This window comes from Hyla sarda, chromosome 6 (genome assembly GCF_029499605.1).
Source record: "Hyla sarda isolate aHylSar1 chromosome 6, aHylSar1.hap1, whole genome shotgun sequence".
In the NCBI taxonomy this organism is placed as follows: Eukaryota; Metazoa; Chordata; class Amphibia; order Anura; family Hylidae; genus Hyla; species Hyla sarda.
This window is the reverse complement of record NC_079194.1, coordinates 126,010,177-126,032,453: the sequence shown is the minus strand read 5'-3', so window position 1 is coordinate 126,032,453 and position 22,277 is coordinate 126,010,177. Positions and strand designations below refer to the sequence as shown.

Below are 22,277 nucleotides of genomic sequence, written 5' to 3'. Positions count from 1 at the left end.
CTTGGGGTACAGGACAGTGACACAGAGATGTACAGGAGAGTGATACACTAACACTTGGGGTACAGGGCAGTGACACAGAGATGTACAGGAGAGTGATACACTGACACTTGGGGTACAGGGCAGTGACACAGAGATGTACAGGAGAGTGATACACTGACGCTTGGGGTACAGGACAGTGACACAGAGATGTACAGGAGAGTAATACACTAACACTTGGGTTACAGGACAGTGACACAGAGATGTAAAGGAGAGTGATACACTGACACTTGGGGTACAGGACAGTGACACAGAGATGTAAAGGAGAGTGATACACTGACACTTGGGGTACAGGACAGTGACACAGAGATGTAAAGGAGAGTGATACACTGACACTTGGGGTACAGGGCAGTGACACAGAGATGTACAGGAGAGTGATACACTGACACTTGGGGTACAGGGCAGTGACACAGAGATGTACAGGAGAGTGATACAATGACACTTGGGGTACAGGGCAGTGACACAGAGATGTAAAGGAGAGTGATACACTAACACTTGGGGTACAGGACAGTGACACAGAGATGTAAAGGAGAGTGATACACTGACACTTGGGGTACAGGACAGTGACACAGAGATGTAAAGGAGAGTGATACACTGACACTTGGGGTACAGGGCAGTGACACAGAGATGTACAGGACATTGCCACAATGACACTTGGGGTACAGGACAGTGACACAGAGATGTACAGGAGAGTGATCCACTGACACTTGAGGTACAGGACATTGCCAAAATGATACTTGGGGTATAGAACAATTACACACTGACGTCAGGGTAAAGGACAGTGACACACTGACACTTGAGGTACAGGACAATGCCACACTAATACTTGGGGTATAGAACAATTAGACACTGACATAAGGGTACAGGACAGGGACACACTGACACATGGGGTTAAAGGACAATGCCACACAGACACATAGGGGTACAGGACAGTGTCACTCTGACATGTGGGGGTTCAGAACAATGTCACCCTGACACATGGGGTACAGAACAATTACACACTGACATTGGGACACAGGACAATGCCACACTGACACATAGGTGTACAGCATAGTAATACACTGACACTTTGGGTACAGGACAATGCCACACTGATACTTGGGTACAGAACAATTACACACTGACATTGGGGTACAGGACAGTGATACATTGACACTTGGGGTACAGGACAATGCCACACTGACACTTGGGGTACAGAACAATGCCACACTGACATTGGGGTACAGCACAGTCACACACTGACACATGAGGTACAGGACAATGCCACCCTGACACATGGGGTACAGAACAATTACACACTGACATTGGGGTACAGGACAGTGATACACTGACACTTAGGGTACAGGACAATGCCACACTGACACTTGGGGTACAGCACAATTACACACTGACATCAGGGTACAGGACAATGCCAATTGGAGTACATTTCGGGAAGCAAAATACATGACAGATGGAGTAAGAAACAATTAAATATAGCCACTTGAGGGAAGGTTTAGCAAAACTTGTGCAAAGAAAAATTTGAGCAGTTACCTATAGCAACCAGATTGCTTTTTTTTTTTTAAATTATTATTAAAAACTCTAGAAAATAAAAGCTGGAATCTGATGCACAAGGATTGATAACTCAGTAGACAGAACACCTAGTTGAGAGGTCAGACAGTATACCTCCATGTCCACATCAATAGTGCATCTCAATGGCACTGACCTGAGTAGTACCCAGTGGTTTCCCATGTGGGTAAAGTTCTATCCAAATACTGTACCACTATTGTGGAGGTATGACATAAAAAATGACTATTTTATTATTCTCACAGTGGGTACGTTTCAAAGTCGTACTGTCTTCTTCGTCAGGTCTGTCATGTACAGCTAGAACACACCTGACACTTTAGGTATAGAACAATAACACAACAGAATTCAGAGGAGAATAGAACAATAACACACTGACACAAGAGGTACAGAACAATAACACAACAGAATTCAGAGGAGAATAGAACAATAACACACTGACACAAGGGGTACAGAACAATAACACAACAGAATTCAGAGGAGAATAGAACAATAACACACTGACACAAGGGGTACAGAACAATAACACGCTGACACAAGGGGTACAGAACAATAACACAACAGAATTCAGAGGAGAATAGAACAATAACACACTGACACAAGGGGTACAGAACAATAACACGCTGACACAAGAGGTACAGAACAATAACACAACAGAATTCAGAGGAGAATAGAACAATAACACACTGACACAAGGGGTACAGAACAATAACACAACAGAATTCAGAGGAGAATAGAACAATAACACACTGAAACAAGGGGTACAGAACAATAACACGCTGACACAAGGGGTACAGAACAATAACACACTGACACAAGGGGTACAGAACAATAACACACTGACACAAGGGGTACAGAACAATAACACCCTGACACAAGGGGTACAGAACAATAACACACTGACACAAGGGGTACAGAACAATAACACCCTGACACAAGGGGTACAGAACAATAACATGCTGACACAAGGGGTACAGAACAATAACACACTGACACAAGGGGTACAGAACAATAACATGCTGACACAAGGGGTACAGAACAATAACACGCTGACACAAGGGGTACAGAACAATAACACACTGACACAAGGGGTACAGAACAATAACACGCTAACACAAGGGGTACAGAACAATAACATGCTGACACAAGGGGTACAGAACAATAACACAACAGAATTCAGAGGAGAATAGAACAATAACACACTGACACAAGGGGTACAGAACAATAACACGCTGACACAAGGGGTACAGAACAATAACACACTGACACAAGGGGTACAGAACAATAACACACTGACACAAGGGGTACAGAACAATAACACACTGACACAAGGGGTACAGAACAATAACACACTGACACAAGGGGTACAGAACAATAACACCCTGACACAAGGGGTACAGAACAATAACACACTGACACAAGGGGTACAGAACAATAACACCCTGACACAAGGGGTACAGAACAATAACATGCTGACACAAGGGGTACAGAACAATAACACACTGACACAAGGGGTACAGAACAATAACATGCTGACACAAGGGGTACAGAACAATAACACGCTGACACAAGGGGTACAGAACAATAACACACTGACACAAGGGGTACAGAACAATAACACGCTAACACAAGGGGTACAGAACAATAACATGCTGACACAAGGGGTACAGAACAATAACACAACAGAATTCAGAGGAGAATAGAACAATAACACACTGACACAAGGGGTACAGAACAATAACACGCTGACACAAGGGGTACAGAACAATAACACACTGACACAAGGGGTACAGAACAATAACACACTGACACAAGGGGTACAGAACAATAACACACTGACACAAGGGGTACAGAACAATAACACACTGACACAAGGGGTACAGAACAAAAACACACTGACACTTAGGGTACAGAACAATAACACACTGACACAAGGGGTACAGAACAAAAACACACTGACACAAGGGGTACAGAACAATAACACACTGACACAAGGGGTACAGAACAATAACACACTGACACAAGGGGTACAGAACAATAACACACTGACACTTAGGGTACAGAACAATAACACACTGACACTTAGGGTACAGAACAATAACACACTGACACAAGGGGTACAGAACAATAACACGCTGACACAAGGGGTACAGAACAAAAACACACTGACACAAGGGGTACAGAACAATAACACACTGACACAAGGGGTACAGAACAATAACACACTGACACAAGGGGTACAGAACAATAACACACTGACACTTAGGGTACAGAACAATAACACACTGACACTTAGGGTACAGAACAATAACACATTGACACAAGGGGTACAGAACAAAAACACACTGACACAAGGGGTACAGAACAATAACACACTGACACAAGGGGTACAGAACAATAACACACTGACACTTAGGGTACAGAACAATAACACACTGACACAAGGGGTACAGAACAATAACACACTGACACTTAGGGTACAGAACAATAACACACTGACACTTAGGGTACAGAACAATAACACACTGACACTTAGGGTACAGAACAATAACACACTGACACAAGGGGTACAGAACAATAACACACTGACACTTAGGGTACAGAACAATAACACACTGACACTTAGGGTACAGAACAATAACACACTGACACAAGGGGTACAGAACAATAACACACTGACACTTAGGGTACAGAACAATAACACACTGACACAAGTGGTACAGAACAATAACACACTGACACAAGGGGTACAGAACAATAACACACTGACAAAAGGGGTACAGAACAATAACACACTGACACTTAGGGTACAGAACAATAACACACTGACACTTAGGGTACAGAACAATAACACACTGACACAAGGGGTACAGAACAATAACACACTGACACAAGGGGTACAGAACAACACGCTGACACAAGGGGTACAGAACAATAACACACTGACACAAGGGGTACAGAACAATAACACACTGACACAAGGGGTACAGAACAATAACACACTGACACAAGGGGTACAGAACAATAACACGCTAACACAAGGGGTACAGAACAATAACACGCTGACACAAGGGGTACAGAACAACACGCTGACACAAGGGGTACAGAACAATAACACGCTGACACAAGGGGTACAGAACAATAACACGCTGACACAAGGGGTACAGAACAACACGCTGACACAAGGGGTACAGAACAATAACACACTGACACAAGGGGTACAGAACAATAACACGCTGACACAAGGGGTACAGAACAACACGCTGACACAAGGGGTACAGAACAATAACACACTGACACAAGGGGTACAGAACAATAACACACTGACACAAGGGGTACAGAACAATAACACACTGACACAAGGGATACAGAACAATAACACGCTGACACAAGGGGTACAGAACAACACGCTGACACAAGGGGTACAGAACAATAACACGCTGACACAAGGGGTACAGAACAATAACACGCTGACACAAGGGGTACAGAACAACACGCTGACACAAGGGGTACAGAACAACACGCTGACACAAGGGGTACAGAACAATAACACGCTGACACAAGGGGTACCGAACAATAACACCCTGACACAAGGGGTACAGAACAACACACTGACACAAGGGGTACAGAACAATAACACACTGACACAAGGGGTACAGAACAATAACACGCTGACACAAGGGGTACAGAACAACACGCTGACACAAGGGGTACAGAACAATAACAGGCTGACACAAGGGGTACAGAACAATAACACACTGACACAAGGGGTACAGAACAATAACACACTGACACAAGGGGTACAGAACAATAACACACTGACACAAGGGGTACAGAACAATAACACACTGACACAAGGGGTACAGAACAACACGCTGACACAAGGGGTACAGAACAATAACACACTGACACAAGGGGTACAGAACAATAACACGCTGACACAAGGGGTACAGAACAATAACACGCTGACACAAGGGGTACAGAACAATAACACGCTGACACAAGGGGTACAGAACAACACGCTGACACAAGGGGTACAGAACAATAACACGCTGACACAAGGGGTACAGAACAACACGCTGACACAAGGGGTACAGAACAATAACACACTGACACAAGGGGTACAGAACAATAACACGCTGACACAAGGGGTACAGAACAATAACACACTGACACAAGGGGTACAGAACAATAACACGCTGACACAAGGGGTACAGAACAATAACACACTGACACAAGGGGTACAGAACAATAACATGCTGACACAAGGGGTACAGAACAATAACACGCTGACACAAGGGGTACAGAACAATAACACAATGACACAAGGGGTACAGAACAATAACACGCTGACACAAGGGGTACAGAACAATAACACGCTGACACAAGGGGTACAGAACAATAACACACTGACACTTAGGGTACAGAACAATAACACGCTGACACGAGGGGTACAGAACAATAACACACTGACACAAGGGGTACAGAACAATAACACACTGACACAAGGGGTACAGAACAATAACACACTGACACAAGGGGTACAGAACAATAACACGCTGGCCTGACACAAGGGGTACATAACAATAACACACTGACACTTAGGGTACAGAATAATAACACAATGACACAAGGGGTACAGAACAATAACACACTGACACAAGGGGTACAGAACAATAACACGCTGACACAAGGGGTACAGAACAATAACACACTGACACAAGGGGTACAGAACAATAACACGCTGACACAAGGGGTACAGAACAATAACACACTGACACAAGGGGTACAGAACAATAACACGCTGACACAAGGGGTACAGAACAATAACACGCTGACACAAGGGGTACAGAACAATAACACACTGACACTTAGGGTACAGAACAATAACACACTGACACTTAGGGTACAGAACAATAACACACTGACACTTAGGGTACAGAACAATAACACACTGACACAAGGGGTACAGAACAATAACACACTGACACTTAGGGTACAGAACAATAACACACTGACACTTAGGGTACAGAACAATAACACACTGACACAAGGGGTACAGAACAATAACACACTGACACAAGGGGTACAGAACAATAACACACTGACACAAGGGGTACAGAACAATAACACACTGACACTTAGGGTACAGAACAATAACACACTGACACTTAGGGTACAGAACAATAACACGCTGACACAAGGGGTACAGAACAATAACACACTGACACTTAGGGTACAGAACAATAACACACTGACACAAGGGGTACAGAACAATAACACACTGACACAAGGGGTACAGAACAACACGCTGACACAAGGGGTACAGAACAATAACACGCTGACACAAGGGGTACAGAACAATAACACACTGACACAAGGGGTACAGAACAATAACACACTGACACTTAGGGTACAGAACAATAACACACTGACACTTAGGGTACAGAACAATAACACGCTGACACAAGGGGTACAGAACAATAACACACTGACACTTAGGGTACAGAACAATAACACACTGACACAAGGGGTACAGAACAATAACACACTGACACAAGGGGTACAGAACAACACGCTGACACAAGGGGTACAGAACAATAACACACTGACACAAGGGGTACAGAACAATAACACACTGACACAAGGGGTACAGAACAATAACACACTGACACAAGGGGTACAGAACAATGACACAATGATACCTGGGGTACAGGACAGTGACAGGCTGACAACTGGGGCTCAGTGCAATGTCATGCGGTGATGATGAGCAACTGTGAATCGGCTGTCAACTGCTTAAGCACCAGTATATATACCCGCACTGTACTTATACACACTTATGGAGTATACGTGTGAAGCTCATCTGGTCTGTTACTGCCGCTGCCTTATTTCTATTTCAGTGAATAAAGCAAGTAAACTTGTCATGACATTGTGACACCAGATATAGAGTATCTGTCACTCATATCTCTCCACAATCAAGATTCGAGCTGGTGCAGATGCAGCAGAGAAAAAGATGTCCTCACGGCACTCTCCAAGGGTTAAAAATAATTATTAACCTTAACTCCGGACAGGTAAAATAACAAACATTTATTAGACATAAATAGTGCACGGACTACGCGTTTTGAGGGGCGGGACCCCCTCTTCATCAGTTGGACCTGACGAAGAGGGTGTCCCACCCCTCGAAACGCGTAGACCATGCACTGTTTATGTCTAATAAATGTTTGTTATTTTACCTGTCCGGAGTTAAGTTTAATAATTATTTTTAACCCTTGGAGAGCACATCTTTCTCTCTGCTGCATCTGCACCAGCTCGAATGTTGATCGTTGTGACCGCCCGAAGGACGGGATTGATGTCGGCTGCACTCCAGACCTGTTGAGCCACTGTTTGCTGGCGATATACGTGAATTGGTGTTGTGCCCACAGCACAACACACCCAGGTGAGCACATTTCACCACAGCACACCATCCATTGATTTAAAGGAGTAACGGCACATGATTGCGCTTTTTTCTGTTTATTTTTTCTTTTAAAAAAACGCATCTATTCAAATCTCTCCACAGCAATGCTACACAGAAATAGGATCTCTCTTATCCCCCCACTACCATTTTAATGCTTCTTGCTGGCCAATAAATAGTAAAAAATGCTGTTTTAAAATCCATGGCAGTGTTTGGGGGTTGAGCCAAGGGGTGCAGGCCGGTCTGCCAGGCTTACTTGCATGACATCACAGCAATTTGACAGACAAACCCCACATCCCTCCTGGCAGCAGCTGTGTCTGTACCGTCTGCGCATGCGCCTGTTCTGTTATTTCCAGCACATGCGCAGACTAGCTGTGACACTCTGACCAGGCCAGCTGAACTTGGACCGACTGGTAAAGCATTCCGGACTCTGCCATAGATTTTAAAACAGCGTTTTCTACTATTTCTCATCCCGCATGAAGCATTAAAATGGTAAGGAAGGGGAGAGAAATCCTATTTCTGTGTAGCATTGCTGTGGAGAGATTTGGGTGACAGTGCTCTTTAAGTAGACATGACATGTTTTAAGACCAAACGTGGTTTGTAAATTGAGACAAAACTGTCACATCTGGATTTTGCTACAAATGATCACTCCTGACCAGGGCTGGAAATTCTCAAGATTACAGCCCAAGAGTAAATGAACCTACTCTCTAGGTCAAAGATAAAGGAAAGGACAATCCCTTAAAAGGGAAGACACACCCAGAATACACTCATTGCCAAAAAAAGATAATAGAAATGTTGGATTGCTGCAAAACTTTCCATGCAGTAATATCTGAGGCAGATATGTAAAGGTTAACAGGCGTGGTGTGATTAGGGGGAGATCTATTGAACCTTGTACAAAGATACAGTGGAGCAGTTGCCCATAGCAACCAATCAGATTGCTCCTTTCATTTTAAAAAGCCCTCTAAGAAATAAAACTTGTAATCTAATTGGTTTCTATGGGCAACTGCTCCACTGTTCCTTTGCTCAAGGTTTCATAAATCTCCCCCTGGGTCTTGCCATGAGAGGGTGTAAAAATGCTTCCACAGCCGCCCTCTTGGAGGCTACTTTTGGGTAGTGTACCTCTTAATGCGAGATCACTGACTGCTAGACATGCCTCTACAATGCACACCAAGACATTTTCCTCTGTTGAAAGACTTTGAGACGGGACGCATCATTAAAGTGAGAAAATCAGTATGGTTGTTTTGATGAATGGATTGGCCGTCTATGTCTGGCCCTTCGTTTGCAGCGGTGTTGTGGATGAGAAACTTGGACTGCTATGGACTGAAACTATATTGTCCTTAAAGGGGTACTCCGGTGATAAACGTGTTTTTCTGTTTTTGACTTACCCTATTTGTTTTCTTTAATTTCTATTCTTGTTGTTTAAGCTACTCTATTTCCATTCTTTGTTGCCTTTTTATCCCCCATTTAGTTTTCCTATCTTTGCTTCTATTTCCTGTTTCTTGCTGTGCTGAAAACTACAAATCCCAGCATGCCACATGTCTTGCTGGTTTGGGGCGGCTCCTTTTTTTTTGTTTGTTTGTTCCGCCCTTTACCCATCCTACTATTTTCCCGGGTCGGCCCCTTATACACAGCACATTAATATAAATCAGCCGTGGTTGGGATACACTGGCAAACACACAAAAGGGACTAAAACTCTTCAGTCTGTGGTATAACACCAGCATGCTGCCTCTGTAGTCTCCTGGGGGTTGTAGTTCACCACACCTCTGTAGGGCATACACCAGTGTTTCCCAACCAGGGTGCCTCCAGGTGTTGCAAAACTACAACTCCCAGCATGCCCTGACAGCCTTTGGGCATGCTAGGAGTTGTAGTTTTGCAACAGCTGGAGGCACACTGGTTGGGAAACACTGGTGTAACATGATGTGTATGCTGAATAGGCTAGAACAGTGTTTACCAACCAGTGTGCCTCCAGCTGTTGCAAATCTACCACTCCCAGCATGCCAAAAGTCTGTCAGTGCATGCTGGGAGTTGTAGTTTTGCAACAGCTGAAGGCACACTGGTTTGTAAACACTAGCATACACACACAACAGGGACTACAACTCCCAGCATGTGTCATTCAGGAGTCGTCCCCCCCCCCTCCCCCGCCTTCACATATAGAGCTGGGACATCTTGTCCACAACAGACTCAGAACTGTGGACAACAGTAAAAGAAAACACTGAACTACAGAACTTCCTGCCCAACAAACAGGTAAGAAAAACACATACATGCTGCCAAAACATATAACACCTGTATATTGCAAAAAAACTAAACTTACAAAGAAGATGCCATATAGTCACAAAATTAACCACTGGAGTACCCCTTTAAGTACTACAACATATCTCTAATATACTTTAATTTAAAAAGTGATTTTAAACCAGTTTAAAATCTATTTTAAATTCGGCCACTAGGGGTCGCCCTCCTAGTGGCCGAATGCATTCGGCAGTGACGTCACTACAGAATTTCGACTCATTTAAGCCTGGCAATGAGTCGAAATTCAGTCACTGCGGTGCTCGCTCCCGCCTATCAATCAGACAGGCGGGAGCGAGCGCTTTGAAGGAAGTAGATACGCGCAGGCTCCCGGGGACAAGGTAAAGTATTATGCCGGGGGGATGTCAGGGCAAGCTGGGAGTTGTAGTGGGGAAAAAAAAGCTGGAGGGACACTGAATAGGTGAACTAAGGGGGGTGGGGAGGGGGAGTGGGTTGAGCGGAGCAGCGGGGCCAGGGGGGGTTGCGGGCTGCGCGGCGGAGAGGGGGTACTCTGAATGGGTGAACTAAGGGGGAGGGGGAGTAAGTTGAGCGGCGCGACGGGGCGGGGGGGTTGCGGGCTGCGCGGCAGGGAGCGGTATGTGCAGCCATCACAGATCCAGTGTTCACCTATACAGGGTGCCTCCAGTTGTTTCCCCACTACAACTCCCAGCATGCCCTGACAGCCAATAGATGTCAGGGCAAGCTGGGAGTTGCAGTGGGGAAACAGCCGGAGGCACCCTGTATAGGTGAACTAAGGGCGGAAGTGTCGGCCCCAGCAGGCATCAGTGACGTCGTTCCTGCTGGGGAAGTCTGCCTAGTAGTGAGAACACTGCCAGGCAGACAAAAATGCATTTTTAATATGTAAAGAAAGGGGGGGGGGGGTTAGGGAAAGATGGGTAATAGGCAGGGACAGAAAAAATAAAAAAAGTGATGGTGGGAGCTACCCTTTAACCCCTTAAGGACCAGGCCATTTTATACCTTAAGGACCGGAGCGTTTTTTGCAATTCTGACCACTGTCACTTTAAACATTAATAACTCTGGAATGCTTTTAGTTATCATTCTGATTCCGAGATTGTTTTTTCGTGACATATTCTACTTTAACTTAGTGGTAAAATTTCATGGTAACTTGCATCCTTTCTTGGTGAAAAATCCCAAAATTTGATGAAAAAAATGAAAATTTTGCATTTTTCTAACTTTGAAGCTCTCTGCTTGTAAGGAAAATGGATATTCAAAATATATTTTTTTTGGGTTCACATATACAATATGTCTACTTTATGTTTGCATCATAAAATTTATGAGTTTTTACTTTTGGAAGACACCAGAGGGCTTCAAAGTTCAGTAGCAATTTTGAAATTTTTCACAAAATTTTCAAACTCACTATTTTTCAGGGACCAGTTCAGTTTTGAAGTGGATTTGAAGGGTCTTCATATTAGAAATACCCCATAAAAGACCCCATTATAAAAACTACACCCCCTAAAGTATTCAATAAAACATTCAGTAAGTGTATTAACCCTTTAGGTGTTTCACAGGAATAGCAGCAAAGTGAAGGAGAAAATTCAAAATCTTCATTTTTTACACTCGCATGTTCTTGTAGACCCAATTTTTGAATTTTTGTAAGGGGTAAAAAGGAGAAAATTTTTACTTGTATTTGAAACCCAATTTCTCTCGAGTAAGCACATACCTCATATGTCTATGTTAATTGTTCAGTGGGCGCAGTAGAGGGCTCAGAAGGGAAGGAGCGACAAATGGTTTTTGGGGGGCATGCCGCATTTAGGAAGCCCCTATGGTGCCAGGACAGCAAAAAAAAAACACATGGCATACCATTTTGGAAACTAGACCCCTCAGGGAACGTAACAAGGGGTAAAGTGAACCTTAATATCCTACAGGTGATTCACGACTTTTGCATATGTAAAAAAAATATATTTTTTTTTTACCTAAAATGCTTGGTTTCCCAAAAATTTTACATTTTTAAAAAGGGTAATAGCAGAAAATACCCCCCAAAATTTGAAGCCCAATTTCTCCCGATACAGAAAACACCTCGCATGGGGGTGAAAAGTGCTCTGCTGGTGCACTACAGGTCTCAGAAGAGAAGGAGTCACATTTGGCTTTTTGAAAGCAAATTTTGCTCTGGGGGCATGCCGCATTTAGGAAGCCCCTATGGTGCCAGAACAGCAAAAAAAAACCACATGGCATACCATTTTGGAAACTAGACCCCTCGGGGAACGTAACAAGGGGTAACGTGAACCTTAATGCCCTACAGGTGTTTCGCGACTTTTGCATATGTAAGAAAAAATAATTTTTTTTTACCTAAAATACTTGTTTTCCCAAAATGTTTACATTTTTAAAAAGGGTAATAGCGGAAAATACCCCCCAAAATTTGAAGCCCAATTTCTCCCGATTCAGAAAACACCCCATATGGGGGTGAAAAGTGATCTGCTGGCGCACTACAGGTCTCAGAAGAGAAGGAGTAACATTTGGCTTTTTGAAAGCAAATTTTGCTCTGGGGGCATGCCGCATTTAGGAAGCCCCCATGGTGCCAGGACAGCAAAAAAAGCCCACATGGCATACCATTTTGGAAACTAGACCCCTCGGGGAACGTAACAAGGGGTAATGTGAACCTTAATACCCTACAGGTGTTTCACGACTTTTGCATATGTAAAAAAATATATATTTTTTTTACCTAAAATGCTTGGCTTCCCAAAATTTTTACAATTTTAAAAAGGGTTATAGCAGAAAATACCCCCCAAAATTTGAAGCCCAATTTCTCCCGATTCAGAAAACACCCCATATGGGTGTGAAAAGTGCTCTGCTGGCGCACTACAGGTCTCAGAAGAGAAGGAGTCACATTTGGCTTTTTGAAAGCGAATTTTGCTCTGGGGGCATGCCGCATTTAGGAAGCCCCTATGGTGCCAGGACAGCAAAAAAAAAACACATGGCATACCATTTTGGAAACTAGACCCCTCGGGGAACGTAACAAGGGGTAATTTGAACCTTAATACCCTACAGGTGTTTCACGACTTTTGCATATGTAAAAAAATATATATTTTTTTTACCTAAAATGCTTGTTTTCCCAAAAATTTTACATTTTTTAAAAGGGTAATAGCAGAAAATACCCCCCAAAATTTGAAGCCCAATTTCTACCGAGTACGGCGATACCCCATATGTGGCCCTAAACTGTTGCCTTGAAATACGACAGCGCTCCAAAGTGAGAGCGCCATACGCATTTGAGGCCTAAATTAGGGATTGCATAGGGGTGGACATAGGGGAATTCTACGCCAGTGATTCCCAAACAGGGTGCCTCCAGCTGTTGTAAAACTCCCAGCATGCCTGGACAGTCAGTGGCTATCTGGCAATACTGGGAGTAGTTGTTTTGCAACAGCTGGAGGCTCCGTTTTGGAAACAGTGGCGTACCAGACGTTTTTCATTTTTATTGGGGAGGGGGGTTGTATAGGGGTATGTGTATATGTAGTGTTTTTTACTTTTTATTTTATTTTGTGTTAGTGTAGTGTAGTGTTTTTAGGGTACAGTCGCACGGGCGGGGGGTTCACAGTAGTTTTTCGCTGGCAGTTTGAGCTACGGCAGAAAATTTGACGCAGCTCAAACTTGCAGCCGGATACTTACTGTAATCCTCCGCCCATGTGAGTGTACCCTGTACGTTCACATTGGGGGGGGGGAACATCCAGCTGTTGCAAAACTACAACTCCCAGCATGTACGGTCTATCAGTGCATGCTGGGAGTTGTAGTTTTGCAACCGCTGGAGGATCCGTTTTGGAAACAGTGGCGTACCAGACATTTTTCATTTTTATTGGGGAGGGGGGCTGTGTAGGGGTATGTGTATATGTAGTGTTTTTTACTTTTTATTTTATTTTGTGTTAGTGTAATGTAGTGTTTTTAGGGTACAGTCACACGGGCGGGGGTTCACAGTCGTTTCTCGCTGGCAGTTTGAGCTGCGGCAGAAATTTTGCCGCACCTCAAACTTGCAGCCGGATACTTACTGTAATCCTCCGCCCATGTGAGTGTACCCTGTACGTTCACATTGGGGGGGGGGGGGGGGGGACATCCAGCTGTTGCAAAACTACAACTCCCAGCATGTACGGTCTATCAGTGGATGCTGGGAGTTGTAGTTTTGCAACAGCTGGAGACACACAGGTTGTGAAACACCGAGTTTGGTAACAAACTCAGTGTTTTGCAACCAGTGTGCCTTCAGCTGTTGCAAAAGCTACAACCCCCAGCATGTACGGACAGCGGAAGGGCATGCTGGGTGTTGTAGTTATGCAACAGCTGGAGGCATACTACTTTGGCTGGGGATGCTGGGGATTGTAGTTATGCAACAGCTGGAGACACACTGGTTTGCTACTTAACTCAGTGTGCCTTCAGCTGTTGCAAAACTACAACTCTCAGCAGTCACCGACAGCCAACGGGCATGCTGGGAGTTGTAGTTATGCAACCACCAGATGCACCACTACAACTCCCAGCATGCACTTTAGCTGATTGTGCAAGCTGGGAGTTGTAGTTACACAACAGCTGAAGGTGCACTTTTCCATAGAAAGAATGTGCCTCCAGCTGTTGCAAAACTACAAGTCCCAGCATGCCCATAAGGGCATGCTGGGAGTTGTGGTGGTCTGCCTCCTGCTGTTGCATAACTACAGCTCCCAGCATGCCCTTTTTGCATGCTGGGAGCTGTTGCTAAGCAACAGCAGGAGGCTGTCACTCACCTCCAACGATCCTCGCTGCACCAGGTCAGTCCCTCGTCGTCTCCGCCGCCGCTGCTCCTGGGGCCCCGATCCCAACAGGGGCGCCGGGGATCGGGGTCCCCAGCACCCGGGGTGCACGTCCCGCACCCGCTCACGTCCTCCGGAAGAGGGGCGGAGCGGGTTGCGGGAGTGACACCCGCAGCAGGCGCCCTGATTGGTCGGCCGGTAATCCGGCCGACGAATCAGGGCGATCGTGAGGTGGCACCAGTGCCACCTCACCCCTGCTGCCTCTGGCTGTTCGGGGCCGTCTCTGACGGCCCCGATCAGCCAATAATTCCGGGTCACCGGGTCACTGGAGACCCGATTGACCCGGAATCCGCCGCAGATCGCTGGACTGAATTGTCCAGCGATCTGCGGCCATCGCCGACATGGGGGGTCATAATGACCCCCCTGGGCGATATGCCCCGATGCCTGCTGAACGATTTCAGCAGGCATCGGGGACCGGCTCCGCTCCAGATGGTTGCGGGGGGCCGGTAAAACACATGACGTTCTCATACGTCATGTGTCCTTAAGGACTCGGAAATGGAGACGTATGAGAACGTCATGTGTCCTTAAGGGGTTAAAGTCCCATACAAGTCTATGGGAAATATATGTTACTGCATAACTTCCAAACGGCTGGAGATATTTCGATAATACTTGGTCACATGTTACTTATATGTCAACTTAAAATATAGGATAGTTAATTTAACCCTTAACTACCCCCATTTGTGAGGGTCGGGGTTTTTGTTTAAAGTCCCATGCAAATCAATGGGAAATGTATGTATAACTTCCGTACAGCTGGAGATATTTCAATACCTGGTACATATATTACAGGTCGGGATAAGAGGTCGGGATAGGAGATCGAGATAGGAGGACGAGATAGGAGGAAGGGATAGGAGGAAGGGATAGGAGGTCGGGATAGGAGGTCGAGATAGGAGGACGGGAATAGGAGGTCAGGAATAGGAGGTCGGGATAGGAGGTCGGGATAGGAGGTCGGGATAGGAGGACAGGACAGGAGGTCGGGATAGGAGGTTGGTATATGAGGACGGGATATGGGGTTGGGATATGACAACAAGATATGAGGACAGGATATGAAGTCAAAAGCTTCCTCCTCTGTTGATTTTCCTCCACAACAAGGATTAAGAAGGAAAAACCGGGCAACGCCGGCGACTCAGCTAGTATTATATGTTGAGGTATCAGCAAATGCTATGGTGATGTATACACCAGTGTATACATGACAGGCCATCTCTGCAATAGACTGAATTTAATCTACTGGTGACTATTTTTGATTGATTTTCCAAATATGCACTTTTCTTATGCAGGACCCAAGGTGTGAGAGTCTACGCTTCTAAGTCATGCAAAGAAAAAAAATCAGATTCAGTACAAAATTCACAAAAAAAAAATCAGATTTTTTAGATTCCAAACTTTTTGTAATTTATTTAAACATTTTTTTTGTTCCTGTATACTGAGCAGCCCAGAGGTAAGCGGCGATGTTGTATGCATTACAGCTTTTATTCTCTCACTCTGTACCCTGCCCAGATTCTCATTATACTGTACAAGAGAAGGGACTGCTGCATTTGACAGGAGTCCCTTCTCCTGTGTATATTATGCATTGGCAGTCAGTGCACTTCCAAGTTGGAATCGGGATCCAAATATGAAACATACTGACACATTTGCCAAATTGGACCTGAAATGAATCTTGGGAAATCCTCTCATCCCTAGTGGTCACTGGTACACAACATTCAGTCCAGTATGGTATATATCAGCATACAGTTTTTGCCTGTACCCAAACATAGGCCAAAAATAAGAAGTCAACAGGTACTTATTTGTAATATTCTATTGGCATGCTATTACTTACTTTGGTGAGAAAAATTCATTCCCTAATACTGTACATCTTGCAGTGTGGTTTATTTCGCAAAACCTATCAAATATATATCTGGCTGCTGCTTAGCAACAGATACCGCAGGAAGTGGGTGACACCATCAGATGTCCGTGTTCCTCTTTAGAACCGATGGTGCCAACTGTTAATCTAGAGCAGTGCTTTCCAACCTGCGGACCTCCAGATGTTGCAAAACTACAATTCCCAGCATGCCCGGACAGCCAACGGCTGTCCGGGCATGCTGGGATTTGTAGTTTTGCAACATCTGGAGGTCCGCAGGTTGAAGGCCACTGATCTAGAGGATTGACACAGCACTTCTGCTCCCAATGCCGGTGGGAAGGACAATAACCGTCTCTCTCTATATTTCAGAATCAAAGATTATTATCTTTATACACTCACTGATAAAAAAAAAAAAGAAACATAACAATCCAAGAAGGAGTTATCGATGGAAGAATTTATTAAAACTTAAAGGGGTTATCCAGGAAAAACTTTTTTTTATATATCAACTGTCTCCAGAAAGTTAAACAGATTTGTAAATCACTTCTATTAAAAAATCTTAATCCTTTCAGTACTTATGAGCTTCTGAAGTTAAGGTTGTTCTTTTCTGTCTAAGTGCTCTCTGATGACACCTGTCTCGGGAAACGCCCAGTTTAGAAGAGGTTTGCTATGGGGATTTGCTTCTAAACTGGGTGGTTCCCGAGACACGTGTCATCAGAGAGCACTTAGACAGGAAAGAACAACCTTAACTTCAGAAGCTCATAAGTACTGAAAGGATTAAGATTGTTTAATAGAAGTAATTTACAAATCTGTTTAACTTTCTGGAGCCAGTTGATATATAAAAAAAAGTTTTTTCCTGGAATACCCCTTTAATATGTGAAAATATAAAAGTGATATCTGTGATTACAATATTAGAGTGACAGGATACATTTATTGGGAAAAACTGTACAATTGAAAGGAGGCTCTAGTATCCTTTTGGGCGCCTCTAGCCTGGAAACATGGTGACATACAGTTAGGCATGGAGGCATGCAGGTTCAGTATGGTACATTTGCCCACAGATGTTGCCGCTGGGCCTGTAGATCCTGCACACTGGTAGGTCGCTAAAGGTGGCTGGGTATGTGTAGGCCAAGGGTCATCAAAACCTTTCCTAAGGAAAAATTGTAGTACAAAGAGAAAGGTGAGGAGGCACTCATGGTTTTAAAGGGGTACTCCCGTGGAAAACTTTTACTTTATTTTTTTTTTTTAATCAACTGGTGCCAGAAAGTTAAACAGATTTGTAAATTACTTCTATTGAAAAATCTTTACCCTTCCAGTACTTTTTAGGGGCTATACTACAGAGGAAATGCTTTACTTTTTAGATTTTTCTGATGTGATGACCACAGTGCTCTCTGCTGACCTCTGCTGTCCATTTTAGGAACTGTCCTGAGCAGCATATGCTTGCTATGGGGATTTTCTCCTGTTCTGGACAGTTCCTAAAATTGACAGCAGAGGTCAGCAGAGAGCACTGTGGTCATGACATCAGAGAAATCTAAAAAGTAAAGCATTTCCTCTGTAGTATAGAGCCCCTAAAAAGTACTGGAAGGATTAAGATTTTTTTAATAGAAGTAATTTACAAATCTGTTTAGCTTTCTGGCTGTTACGCCGAGCGCTCCGGGTCCCTGCTCCTCCCCGGAGCGCTCGCGGCGTTCTCCTCTCTGCAGCACCCCGGTCAGACCGCTGACTGGGAGCGCTGCACTGACACTGACGACGGGGATGCGATTCGCATAGCGGGACGCGCCCGCTCGCGAATCGCATCCCAAGCCACTTACCCGTCCCGGTCCCCGGCTGTCACGTTCTGGCGCGCGCGGCTCCACTCTCTAGGGCGCGCGCGCGCCAGCTCTCTGAGATTTAAAGGGCCAGTGCACCAATGATTGGTGCCTGGCCCAATCAGGCTAATTAGCCTCCACCTGCTCATATAACCTCACTTCCCCTTCACTGCTTTGCCGGATCTTGTTGCCTTTGTGCCAGAGAAAGCGTTTACAGTGTTTGCCTTACCAGTGTTCCTGACCTCTTGCTATCGCCATTGACTACGAACCTTGCCGCCTGCCCCGACCTTCTGCTACGTCTGACCTCGCCTCTGTCTAGTCCTTCTGTCCCACGCCTTCTCAGCAGTCAGCGAGGTTGAACCGTTGCCGGTGGATACGACCTGGTTGCTACCGCCGCAGCAAGACCATCCCGCTTTGCGGCCGGCTCTGGTGAATACCAGTAGCATCTTAGAACCGGTCCACTGACACGGTCCACGCCAATCCCTCGCTGACACAGAGGATCCACATCCAGCCTGCCGAATCCTAACACTGGCACCAGTTGATTAAAAAAAAAAAAAAAGTTTTCCACGGGAGTACCCCTTTAAGTACTACAACATATCAATTTTTTTATTTCATGACAGTGCCCATTTAAACAAAAACCCCGCCCCTGGCAAATGGGGGTGAGTAAGGGTTAAATTACCTATCCTATGTTTGTTGTTGACATATAAGTAACATGTGGCCAAGTTTCATGTTAATATCTTCAACCGTTTGGATGTGATGCTGGAACATATACACACATACATATACACACATTGATATATATATATATAGTACAAAAACAAGATGTGATCAGAGCCTGATTGGTGGGGATATTATCTCTGGGACCCCCATGACCCCTAAAATATATATATATATATAAGTATATATATCTGGGAATAGGTGCTGGTACAATAGGATATGTGAAGAACTGTAAAAGTATATTATTTGGATTATTATTTCATGTTATTGGGCGGTGAATTGCAACCATGCCCATTCACATTATTATTACTGCCGTCACTGAAATCTCTGACTAGTATTATAAAATAAAAAAAAATCGAAAGATCGTATCTTCAAAGATCGAATTACATGTTGAGAATAAGAGGAGGCCCCATCCCCATATTCATTTCCTATATAAAACCACCTACAGTTCACATTATACCACCCACCGTTCAGTATCATCTTCTGTCGCTGCGCTGGACTTTGATGCGTTAATCTTGCTCCATACATGGCTGATACTGAAAAGAACACACAAGATAATGGTCAGGGCCACAAATTAATATGGAAATGATGTGCGGACATGATCAGCACGGAATATAATATAGACCCTGCAGATAACTGATAGTGATGAGCGGCTTTGGCCATGTTTGAATTTGGGATATTTTGCGAATATTTGGAACGAATATTCGTCCTATATTCGTGAATTTCGCATATTCGTTCACTTTTTTTTCCCATGCAAAATTCGTAATAAAATTAGCAAAATGCACTTGCACGATTATATGTTTCAACTAACTACTTTCCTATTGGTTGCTAGGGATGTTGCTAAACTCTGACAACTGTATGTGCATCCTTCTCATTGGCCCACAAAGGGAGGAATTTTTGCACAAAATTTGCATTTTCGCCTTCTTTGGACCACGAGCTGGAAGCAGGGAGGGATGATCACTTTTAATTTACACAGTACACATCATTGTGATGTGTACAGTGAAAAAAAAAAATAAATAAATAACAAAAAAAAAAAAATATATATATATATATATATATATATATATATTCGTTATAATGAATATGATTCGCAATATTCTAAATATTAAGTGCCGATATTCGCAAAAAAAATCGCTATTGGAATATTTGCACTCAACACTAATAACTGATGCACATCACTGGTTAGCAGTGACATTGTACAACAGTGGTCTCAAACTGTGGCCCTCCAGATGTTGCAAAACTTCAACTCCCAGCATGCCCGGACAGCCGTTGGCTGTCCGGGCATGCTGGGAGTTGAAGTTTTGCATCATCTGGAGGGCCACAGTTTGAGACCACTGTTGTACAATTTAAAGGGGTACTCTTTTTTTTTTTTTTTTTTTTTTTCAACTGGTGCCAGAAAGTTAAACAGATTTGTAAATTACTTCTATTAAACAATCTTAATCCTTCCAGGATTTATTAGCTGCTGAATACTACAGAGGAAATTCTTTTCTTTTGGGAACACAGTGCTCTCTGCTGACATCTCTGTCCATTTTAGGAACTGTCCAGAGCAGCATATGTTTGCTATGGGGATTTTCTTCTACTCTGGACAGTTCTTAAAGGGAACCAATCATCAGATTTTACCCTATTTAATGCTTGGCAAAGCGTTATATAGTGTAAAATTGTTGTCCTCACCATCCCCAGGGGACGCTCCTGCCCCCCAGGGATGGTGAAGATATGAAGTTATAAACTAGTCACGCCGCCGCCGTAAGTAGCCACCTGGGCGGGGAGCTCTTCTCACCGGGAGCGACGCCCCCTCCGCTTGATTGATGGGCCGCGTCATTGTTCCGCTCACTGAACAGACGGAGCAGAGTGATGACGCTGCCCATCAATCAAGCGGAGGGGGCGTCGCTGCCGGCCGAAGAACGGGAGTAGATGAGAAGAGCTCCCCGCCCAGGTGACTACTTACGGCGGCGGCGGTGACTAGTTTATAACTTCATATCTTCACCATCCCTGGGGGCAGGAGCGTCCCCCGGGAATGGTGAAAATAAAGATTTTACCCTATATAACACTTTGCCAAGCGTTATATAGGGTAAAATCTGATGATTGGTTCCCTTTAAAATGGACAGAGATGTCAGCAGAGAGCACTGTGCTTGTGATGTCAGCAGAGAGCTCCGTGTTCCAAAAAGAAAATAATTTCCTCTGTAGTATTCAGCAGCTAATAAGTACTGGAAGGGTTAAGATTTTTTTAATAGAAGTCATTTACAAATCTGTTTAACTTTCTGGCACCAGTTGATTTTTGAAAAAATAAAATAAATAAGTGTTCCACTGAAGTACCCCTTTAAGACATCAGAGTTATGGGAAGTGATCCCCAAACTGTGGCTCTTCAGCTATTGCAAACTACAACCCCCAGCATGGTTAGGGATCACTGCTATAGAGAATCAATGCTGGTTTTAGCAATTGGTAGGAAAAACACTTTAGATTCCTGCAATATCACTATCTGTATCCATCTATCTCCTGCTATGTGTCAAGGATACAAAGATGATGACAATGTTATTAGGAAACAGATCACCTATGACTGTGCAGCAGCGATCACACACAGTAATAACTATGACTGCACAGGAGAAATCTCCTCACGTTCTCACACAGCACAGCCTGCCGCTCGACTCCCAGACCACTATCGATTGCTCGGCGCTCAACTCTCTTAGTCAGGCGGCCTGGGATCGAGCGTCGAGCTATCGATTCCGGGAGTGACAGCTATGGCGTCCGGCGAAGAAAGAGGGAGGGACGCCGCCAACAGGGGGTAAGAGGAGATCGCGGTAAGATGCCGGGAATGTAGG

General features: G+C 44.4%; 1 protein-coding gene and 1 long non-coding RNA gene across 4 annotated transcripts in view; one reads left to right on the top strand and one right to left on the bottom strand.

Moving 5' to 3' along the window:
- The first annotated feature begins 8,437 nt into the window (after nt 1-8,437).
- The window catches only part of RBSN (rabenosyn, RAB effector), a 46,407-nt gene continuing 32,567 nt past the window's right edge, over nt 8,438-22,277 (top strand). Inside the window, exon 1 of one of the 3 annotated variants that reach the window (XM_056524943.1) lies at nt 8,438-8,539. The gene's annotated coding sequence lies outside the window, so the exon portion shown is untranslated. Of the gene's footprint in view, nt 8,540-22,095; nt 22,257-22,277 lie in introns of those variants that run through there. The other 2 variants (XM_056524941.1, XM_056524942.1) reach the window with 2 other exon arrangements.
- LOC130276082 (uncharacterized) lies at nt 17,823-22,133 on the bottom strand. Its single transcript, XR_008845015.1, has 3 exons — nt 22,010-22,133; nt 19,929-19,997; nt 17,823-18,086 (listed from the first exon to the last, which is right to left on the bottom strand). It is a non-coding gene; the product is annotated as an uncharacterized LOC130276082 (long non-coding RNA).